The 11,506-nt window shown below is 41.5% G+C and overlaps 1 non-coding gene across 1 annotated transcript; it reads right to left on the bottom strand.

Moving 5' to 3' along the window:
• Positions 1-3,693: 3,693 nt before the first annotated feature.
• Trnas-cga lies at positions 3,694-3,769 on the bottom strand. Its single transcript has one exon. It is a non-coding gene; the product is annotated as a tRNA-Ser (tRNA).
• Between the last annotated feature and the right edge of the window lie 7,737 nt (positions 3,770-11,506).

Raw genomic sequence — 11,506 nt, 5'->3', positions numbered from 1 at the left:
CATGTGAAATTCTAAAGCAGGCTAACATTATCTCCTTCGACGAATGTACAATGGCACACAAAAAATCATTCGAATCCAAGGAAAGAATATTAAAAGACTTGCGAGGAAACTGGAGTGATGGGAGAAGCTGTACTCATACTCTCAGGATATTTTCAACAAACACTTCCAGTTAATCCGAAGTCATCACCAGCAGACGAGCTTAATGTATCCTTAAAAAAATCACATCTCTGCCCATACATACAAATATGGCGATTAACAAAAACTATGAGAGTTTAGCTACCGAAAGACGAAACAACAGCACATTTTGCTCAACATATTATCGATGATATCAACTTTTATATTGAAAAGAAAATTTCCGGTGAAGTGAGAATATACAAATACACAATGGTAAACGTTGATGAAAGTGTGAACTTTCCTATAGAATTTCTAAACTCTTTTCAGATACCAGGAATGCTATTCCACTGCCTTCGATTTATATCTGGATCTCTGATCATACTCCACGGAAATCTCAGCTGACCATAACTATGTAATGGAACAAAGTTGATAATCAAACAGTTGTCGAATAACATCATCGAAGCTGAACTTATGACTGGAAAGTACAAAGGATACACACTATTTATCCCCAGAATACCACTGATCTCTACTGAATTGTCATTCCAATTTAAGTGACTGTAATTTATAACCAAATTTGCCTACAGTTTTACAGTTAACAAAGCGCAAAGACAAACTTTAAAATATTGCGATGTGAACCTCAGAGACTCCTGCTTGTCTCACGGTCAACAGTAACTAGTTTGCTCTGGAGTGAGAAATGCGAAAAATTAGAAAAAAAAAATACTCTGGATTACGGAATGAAAAGGATGTTTATAAACAAGTATAGTTAATAGTTGGAATATATTTTCAATGTTTTTTTACTTCTTTAAAATCTATCCTTTTATTCCAACTATTATACAATCTTGTATCAACTCCCTGAGCGATGCTGGGTACCCCAGCTAGCATTTAATAGGAATCGTTTTACTTTAAAATCTGTCCTTTTATTCCAACTACCACACAATCTCATATCAACTCTCTGAGAGACGCTGGGTACCCATCTAGTATTTAACAGGAAATCTCGAAAACTTCTTGACCTGTTTCCTTCACATTTTTACAAGATTCTCCACTAAACATCAGTACGGGCATAGGCTATATGTATTTTTAACCACATTCAACAGGTTTTCTGTTAAAACCTACTATGAGAAAAAGTTCCATGCTTTGTTTCTGCTGTGGATACGTGCGTTACAGTGTTCTTTCTCGCTATCTGTTTTCACTACGATAGTATTCCATATAAACTATTATGAAAACTGTTTCTCTCATACATTTTCTTCCTCATGATACACATTTCAAAACAAAACTTGAGTAAACAACAATATATTACGGAGACTCTTTGTGAACTCAAATGGGAATCCTTGGAGCGAAGACGATGCTTTTTACGGAAGGCTGAAATATGAGAACCGGCATTTGAGGTCGACTGCAGAAGTTTTCTCCTACCACCAACGTATATTTCGCGTAAGCATCATGAAGATAAGATGCGGGAAATTGCGGTTCCTACGGAGGCTTTTAGACATTGCTTTTTCCGTCGCGCTGTTTGCGAATGGAACACGAAAGGAAATGACTAGCTGTGGTACAAGATACCCTCCACCATGTGCCGTATGGTGGTTTGCGCAGTATGTGTGTAGATGTAGACGAATGTGCTGTTTCGTTTGCTTTCTCACAGTCGGTTTTCACAGATTACAGAAAAGTTGTATTTACGGCTTATCAACTTACGATAAGAATACTACTACGGAATATGAATTTGCAGTAACAATAACCGAGGCTTAAGATCAGAGGGAGGAGGTGTAGGAATAGATGGACAGTGAAGAGGGGGCGAGGGGAGGAAATTGAGGAATGGGGAGAAACACAGAGAGAGACAGAGAGAAAAGGAAGTGGAGAAAGTATGGAAGGTGGAGCTTGACGGAGAGAGAGAGGAGGAGATGGACTGAGAAACGGTGGAGAAGGTGATTAGGACGTAAATCCAATTCCTAAACACATTTAGCTAGTGCGAATTAACATTAGGATTAACAAACTCAACAATGCCCTGAAATTGCTAAATACGTGTGGGAATATCTATGGGAATTGGATAAACGTCCTAATCTCCATCTTCGCCCTGTCTCTGTCCATCTCCTCCTTCCTCTCTCTTTGTCTGTCTCCTCATCCTCCTCCTTCTCTCTGTCCGTCTCCTCTATTTCCCCACCTCTCCCTTTCCATCTGCTCCTCCCCCTTTCAATTTGTTAACCGTTATTGCAAATTCAGATTTCGTTGAAGTATTCTAAGCCGAGAAGCCATAGTATTCTAAGCTACCAAGTTATAAATACAACAGTTCTGTTTCAGTGAAATACAGACGCGAGGAAAAAATCGAAACAACACATTGTAGTGTACACAACTTTTGTTTAAACATGTACATAATGAGAAAGAATATACTCTGGAGAAACAGTTTTTCTAATGAGTTAAGCGTCCTACTATTGTTCCTAGAAGTAATTGCGAGAAAGAAAACAAAACTACACATATACACAGCAGAACAAAGCATATCATTTTCTTTCTTGCAGTCGGCTGTAACAAAAAAGCTGTATACTATTGTTTAAAAAATGTATAAACTATGTTCATATGATTGTTTATTAGAATATCCTGTAAATATTTGAGTAAATTGGTCAAGAATTTTTTGAGATTTTTGTTTACAACGTTCCCCTATTATGTTTATTATATATACATATATTGTACGAATCGTAAGTATATAGCCTGTTTCCATGATACACATATCAAAAAATTTTTGCATCACCTCGGTTCAGAGAGTTCCGTAATCTGTACAGATAACTGGAATAGAGATCAACATAAACATCATTTCCGCCTCTTTTTATTGCTCATGAAAACCACACATTGCATGTTGTACCACCATACAGCGAGGCCTTCAGAGGTGGTGATTCAGATTTCTGTACACACCGGTGTCTCTAATACCCATTAGTGCGTCCTCTTGCATTGAAGCACGCCTGTATTCTTCGTAGCATACTATCCACAAGATCGTAAAGGTACTGTAGGTCCAGATTGTCCCACTCCTCGACGGTGATTCGGCGAAGATGCCTCAGAGTGGTTGGTGGGTCACGTCGTCCATAAACAGCCCTTTTCAATCCATCCCAGGCATGTTCAATAGGGTTCATGTCTGGAGAACATGATGGACACTCTAGTCGAGCGATGTCTGTATCCTGAAGGAAGTCATTCACATGATGTGCACGATGGGGGCGCGAAGAAGAATGAATGTCTCGACAATATGCTGGCGGTATGGTTGCACTATCGGTCGGAGGATGGCATTCACGTATCGTTCAGCCGTTTCGAAGCCTTCCATGACAACCAGCGGCGTACGTCGGCCCCGCATAATGCCAACCCAAAATAGCATTGAACCTCCACCTTGCTGCACCCGCTGGGCAGTGTGTCTAAGGCGTTCAGCCTGACCGGGTTGCCTCCAAACACGTCTCCGACGACTGTCTGGTTGAAGGAATATGCGACACTCATCGGTGGAGAGAACGTGATGCCAACCTTGAGCGTTCCATTCGGCAAGTTTCCAGAATGATCTTTCCACTCTGCAGCGCAGTGTGCGCTGATATGAAACTTCCTGGCAGATTAAAACTGTGTACCGGCCGAGACTCGAACACGGGACCTTTGCCTTTCGAGGGCAAGTGCTCTACCAACTGAGCTACCCAAGCACGACTCCTGCCCCGTCCTCACAGCTTTACTTCTGCCAGTATCTCGTTTCCTACCTTCCAAATTTTACAGAAGCTCGCAAGAGAGATTCTGTGGCTAAGCCATGTCTCTACAATATCCTTTCTCTTAGGAGAGCTAGTTATGCAGGTTCGCAGGAGAGCTCTGTAAAGTTTGGAAGGTAGGAGACGAGATACTGGCAGAAGTAAAGCTGTGAGGACGGGGCGCGAGTCGTGCTTGGGTAGCTCAGTTGCTGGAACACTTGCCCGCGAAATGCAAAGGTCCCGAGTTCGAGTCTCTGTCCGGCACACAGTTTTAATCTGCCAGTAACTTTCATTCGGCATGTTGTTGGGCCCATTTGTTCCACGCTGCATGGTGTCTTGGTTGCAATAATAGATTGAAGCTGCGCATCATGCAGCCTATTGCGCACAATTTGAGTCGTAACACCACGGCCTGTGACTGCATGAAAAGCACTATTCAACAAGGTGGCGTTGTTGTCGGGGCTCCTCTGGGCCATAACAGTAGGTAGCGCTCATCAACTGCAGTAGTAGCCCTTGAGCGGCCTGAGCGAGGCATGTCATCGACAGTTCCTGTCTCTGTCTCCTCTATGTCCGAAGTACATCACTTTATTTTACTCTAAGATGCCTGGACACTTCCCTTGTTGAGAGCCCTTCCTGGCACAAAGTAACAATGCAGACACCATCGAACCGCGGTATTGACCATCTAGGCATGGTTGGACTACAGACAACACAAGCTGTGTACCTCCTTCCTGATGGAATGACTGGAACTGATCGTCTGTCGGACCCCTTCCGTCTTCAGGAGTTCTGGCAACCGGGATGATGCAAAACTTTTTTTGGTGTGTGTAATATTCGTAAGAGTATCATGTTAAAATATGAAGTAAATCGGTCAAGTATTTTCAAAATTTTTGATAACAGCATTTCTCTTTTCTATATTAAATATGTGTGTTTCTGTATAAGATGGCGCTCCAGTAGCTATATAAGAACATGTCCATTTTAGAGTGCGACATAGTGTCAATAGACCATTAGGTGATTTAAGATTTTGAACAAACAAACATTTACATCTTTGTATATGTACATTTCGTTGTGAACTCTTTTCTGGTTTCCTAGGTCATCGACAGTGAACTTGCATCTGAACAGACCGTCCACACATCAGCAGGAGCTTCTAGCTGTACACAGACATTTATTTCCAGAGACGTGGTACGTTTAAAGATTGTACGTGTATACGAAACACACAAAATTAGAATGCTTCTTCCTGACATAGCAACAAAACAGGAAATGTTTTGTAGTGATATATCGAACGTGTCAGAATTACACGATCTATACAAATATCAGCTAATTCTCCAAATTATATACGAAGTGCCATTGAAATGTACACGAAGAGTGTATGTTACAGTATATCATACTCAATGATTGGGACTATCTAAACATAACCGGAGAGAGATACTGGGACATACTACTGCGGCATATGGACAGACGTTCATTGGTGACTGAAAGTGATGAACTCGTAATGGGGATGAGTAACAGGGGAGGGGGGGGGCAGGTGCGAAAACGATACATAGTTTATAACAAGTAAATCATCTTTACGTGAGAACAATGTTAATTGGCTGTTGCTACTTATCCAAGGATTAATAATGGACTGTAGTTGATAATTAATGATTAAGTCAGATTGCTGTGATTGATGATTCCATCTTTGCTGGACATGCCATGAATGAATGTAATTCTTGTGATATTAAATGTGAGGTCCTCCATGGATCAAATAAAACCAGAAAACTAACATTTATGGATATTGTGGATACCGATAAAAACATCTTTGTACATAACATCTGTGTACGGCTGGATGCTATCACTGATATTTCGTGCCTTACATTGTCTGACTATGGCCTAGAAAGCCGAAAGCCAGTTCACAACAAAATGTAAGATAAATATTGTTGTGGAACATTAATATTGTTGAATGTTATCTGTTAGAAACGTTTTTATTTTTATATTATGCATCAATGTGCGAGGTGCGAACCACTTGGGTGAGTCAATGAGTACCTATCCGGTCTCGCCTGGTAGGTGAGTCACATCTTTGGTTGTATAACGAAGCACTTTTGTAAATTGTACTTTGAGCGCGGAGCCCTGAAGACCAGTCACGTGACTATGCGATTAGACTCTGTTCGGATAGGTGCTTGTGGAAAGGATCTGAGAGGGCCTTGCTCTGCTTCTTCTCGTGCTCGTCCCCGATAGAGTTAACATCGTTCTACTTCTTAAGTTTAGATGTTATTGTCTTGTGTGTTGCTGAGATGGGCATTTCTAAGCAGCACTCATGGTGAGAGCGTTGCTTTCTAGCTTTGCCCTGGCGTGATTCGGTGTTACACGGCTGTCTGTCTCCACAGCTGAGTAGTTGGGGCAACGCCTAAAGAGGGATACTTCATTTTTTTTATTATGGTATGTTGAAGTAGCGGTGCCAAGTAAGTGTGGATTTTATTTATTTATTTACTTATTTTTTACATTAATCTGATTTAGATAAGGCGATAGGTGAAAAGGAAAAGTGGTTATTGTTGCTCAATGTAGACAGTCCCGAGTTCGAGTAAAGAAAAATTAAAATAAAAGAACAAAAACGTGGTCAGCGCGTATGACGGCCATGAAACGAACCCGGATTACATTCCCGGCTGGATCGGATATTTTCACTGCTCGGAGACTGGGTGTTGTGTTGTCCTCGTCATCATTTAATTATCATCGGCATGCAGCTCGACCAATGTGGCGTCACTGAAAAGACATGCAACTCGGGGAGCCGAACTTCCCCAGGTGGCGACTCATGCCATGTAATCATTTCATTTCATTCATTATGTTACATGACTTTTTTCAGTTTTTGTGATGTGTTTTTATTGTAAGCAATATCTGCCCTTTCTCCTGTACATCTCTTTGTCTGGTGTACTGAGGATTAGTACCTAATTTTAGCGGCTTTCGATTTTACTTTGTCGCTCACTAAACGGTATTACAGTGACTTGAAGATCTATGGAACAATTTTTCTGCTTGTGAGAATAAGTGATACTGTATTTCGATGTTGTCCCTTGGAGAACTTACGTATCTACAGTTGGTGAAACTTTATGCTTATTTGTTGAACAATAATTGGAAATAACCCCGAGTCTCCCATTAATTAATTACTTATTGGAAACATTTCTCGACTTAACGACTTTATGTACAAACTACATTTGCTCGTTTAACCTCTATTCACGTTAGTAGTCGATGCGAGGGCTGGTATTGGAAACGAGATGCCTGCAGGATTAATCTATACTACTAGATTAGGACCAGTCGAGGATTAATGATGTTGGAAAAGTTCTAGCCCAATTTACTTATAGGAAACGTATTTTTAATATCTATGGAATATAAATATGCTATCTGTGAAATGCGGCAAGCATTTAGCATGCTGATTTCATAAATAATTAGAACATATTTATCATACAGTATATTTATCATTCTTCGGCTGATGGCTGCGAAAAACGGTACCAAATTGTTCTTGATGCTAAAAAATACGGTGACTGGCAATGGGGTGCTCTGTGTAATTTGCACGTCTCTCTTTATTAACCCGATGATGGTTGTTAATGGATTATGAATGATTTTGGGTTGCATGGAAATGCGCAGTGCGGTGGACTTGGGACAGAGTAAACGCTTCGGCCCAGCAGGTCGGTGACCAGTGGAAGTGGTAGTGGCCTGGGTGGCTTAGGATTCTTGGGAGTGAGATCGGCGGAAAACTTACAGCGTGTGGCAGGTATTGTCCTCCGACACGACTATTTGCGGCTAAGGTCTGGCCAAGCAATGTGGACAGGAATGTGATTCGCCTTTCCTTGTTTTCTGACTTCTTTTGTAGATTATTGCCTGCCGCTTGTAGAAAGCCCATACCACCGGAAACAAACTCTAGCCTCGCAGTAGTGCTCTTTGAGTTACTCGGTCCCATTTACGAGGGTGTGAACAATGCCAGGACAATGTGCAGTAGGCATAAAACTGTTTGTCATCAGATCAAAGCGTTGACATGATTGATTTTTGGTAGTGCGGGAGAGTTTAACATTGTCGTTAGAGGCTGGAAAAGATGCACTATTTTTAGCGGGATTGTATACTGGAGGCTTCGCCGTAGTGGTTCATAATTCTGCGATTAGCGGAAGGCACCTTTTGGTGGCAAGGAATACGCAGGGCGTTAGTGAGCACCACCTGAGGCCGTAGGACGCGAGAGTGTCTGATCAAACCTTCTGGTAGGACATTAGGATGTCCTCTTCGACTAGGCGTAGCAGCGAGTTAGAGGTTTCCAAGTGTTCGGAGCACGCAAAGGTGCTGAAGACTCAGCGTTTGCGTAAGGACCAGCACGTTTGCAGCGCACAGCTCAACACAGTCATACTTATGGTGAGCATAATTTGCTGCACTGGCAGAGTGGTTCAGTTTGATTTGATTTCCCATACAAATTAACCGCGAAGCATTGTCAGATTAGCTAGTAGTATTATAAACTGTTTTCATCAGATGGAATATTGAATATATGAGAAATTCGAGATACGTGTTGCAGTCATAAATACATGGAGAGGTGGCTCTTTTGTGATTTACGTTTGTTACTATTAGTAGTTAGGCAATAAAGGTAGCACTGTACATAGGCAGTTTCTCTGTAAGAGAAGACGCCACTACATCTACAGTTTGTGTCAGAATGTTTGGACGTTTGGTTGCAGTTTTGCGTTACTTTAGCACATGCTAAAGACTCCTTCAGATCTTTCGGGATGGTATGAAAGAGTGTTTACTGCCTAGTACTTCAGTTTGCAATACTTAGATCGCGTCGTTGTTCATTCATGGATCATAAATTTGTACAAAATGGGAATGTTTTCCAGACGTCGGTACCACAATCATACCTGCTACGCACTCAGGTTAAAGTTTAAAGTTAGTAAGGCGTTTCACTACGTATTTAAGTTTTTAACACGTCTATGTTAAAAACTTAAACACCCCACGTCTATGTGGGGTACAGAGTAGACTAGTCTCCAAGTGGTGTACCCCGGGCAACGTAACTAAGTTACGGCTAAATAGTCTACAGATATAGGCTGCTGGACCTCTGGTGGTTGCAAATTACCTTAGGATATCCCAGCTGTTAGAGGATACATAGCAATGAAGCAAAACAGTTCTGCCAAGAACTACCTGACAAAGGACTTAGGGAATACCCTCCGGCTCTTACAGCTAAACATAGAGGGAACAAGCACAGCAAAAAGTGATTATCTCACTCAAATATTGATTGAAAACAAGGTGGACGTTGTTCTACTACAGGAAACCCACTGCTCAGACGAAACCCAACTTCATTCCAGGTGTAAGCTCCCTGGCTACACGCTAGCTGCTGCGACACACCATGCAAGTTACGGATCTGCAACATATATCAAGAATGACGTTGAAGAGGTAACAGATGTCCGAACAAAAACGGAAAATAACATCCATACCATCAGGCTGAAAGTCGCCAACACAGAGATTGTGAACATCTATAAGCACCCAGCAAAACCATGGGTAAATGAACCTGCTGAAAATATTCCACAACCAGGAATAGTAATTGGTGACTTCAACAGCCATAACACACAATGGGGCTACAGAACCACGAATGAAGATGGTCAGAAAGTATCAGAATGGGCTGAAATGGAACTCCTTTTCTTACTATTTGACGGGAAGGACAAAGGGACATATCGCTCAGCTAGATGGGCTCAGGACTACACTCCCGATCTCTGTTTCGTTACCACTAACAACAAAGGATTACCCTTTCAGAGCAGCAGGAAGATGCTCAGTGATTTCCCTAGAAGCCAACACCTACCTGTACTGGTGAAAATTGGACTCGAAATCCCAGTTGTGAAGTCTGTACCAAAGCCACGATGGAACTTCCAAAAAGCCAAATGGGAAAAATTCTCTGAAGAGGTTGATCATATTATTCAGTTTATTCCACCTAAAGTTACGCACTACGACCGCTTTGTTAGACTAATTCATTCCATTGCCAGAAAACATATTCCAAGAGGCTACAGAGACAACTACATTCCTGAATGGAGTCCTAGATACCAAGAATTGTATGACGAATTTAAAACGACTCGAGACACCAAGGTAGCAGATGAATTGATTTTGGCCCTAGATTCAGCTAGGCAAAAGAAATGGATGGAACTAACTGAATACATGTCTTTCGAACACTCTAGTAAGAAAGCTTGGAATTTATTAAGAAAGCTTGGCAGTGGCACAAAAGTTAATATCTTACGAGACAAAATAAATCCTAACAAAATAGCAGCCAGGATTGTTAATATAACAAGAACACCAAGCAACAACAAACAGAAAGCCAAAGAAATAAACCATGAGCTAAAGTCTAAAATGTCTCAAGCACAGCCTTCCGAATTTGCACAGAAAATCTCTGCAGCCGAAGTTGTTTCAGCCCTAGATACTCTGAAATCTGGTAAAGCGACTGGTTGTGATGGTATATACCCGGAGTTCCTTAAAAATGCTGGCCAAGGTGCAGTGCAGTGGCTAACTGCACTGTTTAATGAAATTCTCGCAACAGGAAGACTGCCAAATCTTTTTAAGAAAACTAAAATAATTGCCATCCTGAAACCGTCAAAATCTGGTAACAATCCTGACGACTATAGACCCATTGCACTTCTAAGTGTCTGCTATAAACTGCTGGAGAGAGTACTCTATAATAGAATTGCACTAACTATCCTGAAACACATTCCTGTAGAACAGACTGGCTTCAGACGAGACCGCAGTTGTAACGATCAAGTGCTAGCGTTGGCAACGTACATAGAGAAGGGCTTCGAAGACCTGAAGAAAACAATGGCCGTGTTTATTGACCTAACATCAGCATATGATACAGTGTGGCGGAAAGGCATACTTCTTAAGCCCTTAAGAATAATTCCATGTAAAAGAATTGCACAACTACTCATTAACATGCTGTCCAACAGGAAATTCCAAGTTCACCTGAAAGGTCAAGTAAGCAAGGTATACAATTTAAATGACGGACTACCACAAGGATCAGTATTGGCCCCCCTACTTTTCAATTTATATGTCGCTGACTTGCCAGAAACGAAAGCAAGAACATTTATATATGCTGATGACGTAGCCTTGGTGACGCAGGCAAACGATTTTACAACTTCAGAAATGTCTCTTACTCAAGATCTGCGAATTCTAGATGATTTTTTTAATGGATGGCGACTCAAAGTAAACAGAAATAAAACTGAATCCTCCACCTTCCATCTGAGTAATAGGCATGCTCGATATAAACCGCAAATTTCCTTTAGAAATCAGTTGCTGTTATATAACCCATTCTCAAAATATCTCGGCGTGACCTGGGATCGTTCGCTAACATATAGAAAACACCTAACTGTAACAGCTTTAAAGATGAGAACCAGAAACAATATATTACACAAACTCTCCGGAACAAGCTGCGGAGCTAAGGCATCAGTACTCAAAACAACTACCCTCTCACTTGTATACTCTGTTGGGGAATACTGCAGCCCAGTATGGCTGAACAGCGCTCATACAGCCATGGTAGACACGCAGCTGAATGTAGCCATGAGAAGCGTATCCGGGACAATAAAATGCACACAGACAGAATAGCTACCTGTTCTGTCTAATACTGCACCACCGAAGTTACGACGTCAAGCAGCGTTGAAAAGGGAATGGGAGAAATGCTCCAAGAAACCCGAGTTACCGCTACACCAGGACTGTGGTGCCACTCAAAGGCAACGTCTTAAGTC

The sequence above is a fragment of the Schistocerca piceifrons genome, chromosome 7, assembly GCF_021461385.2.
Source record: "Schistocerca piceifrons isolate TAMUIC-IGC-003096 chromosome 7, iqSchPice1.1, whole genome shotgun sequence".
NCBI lineage: Eukaryota > Metazoa > Arthropoda > Insecta > Orthoptera > Acrididae > Schistocerca > Schistocerca piceifrons.
The sequence above is the reverse complement of the archived record's forward strand: the minus strand, read 5'-3'. Positions and strand labels throughout refer to the sequence as shown.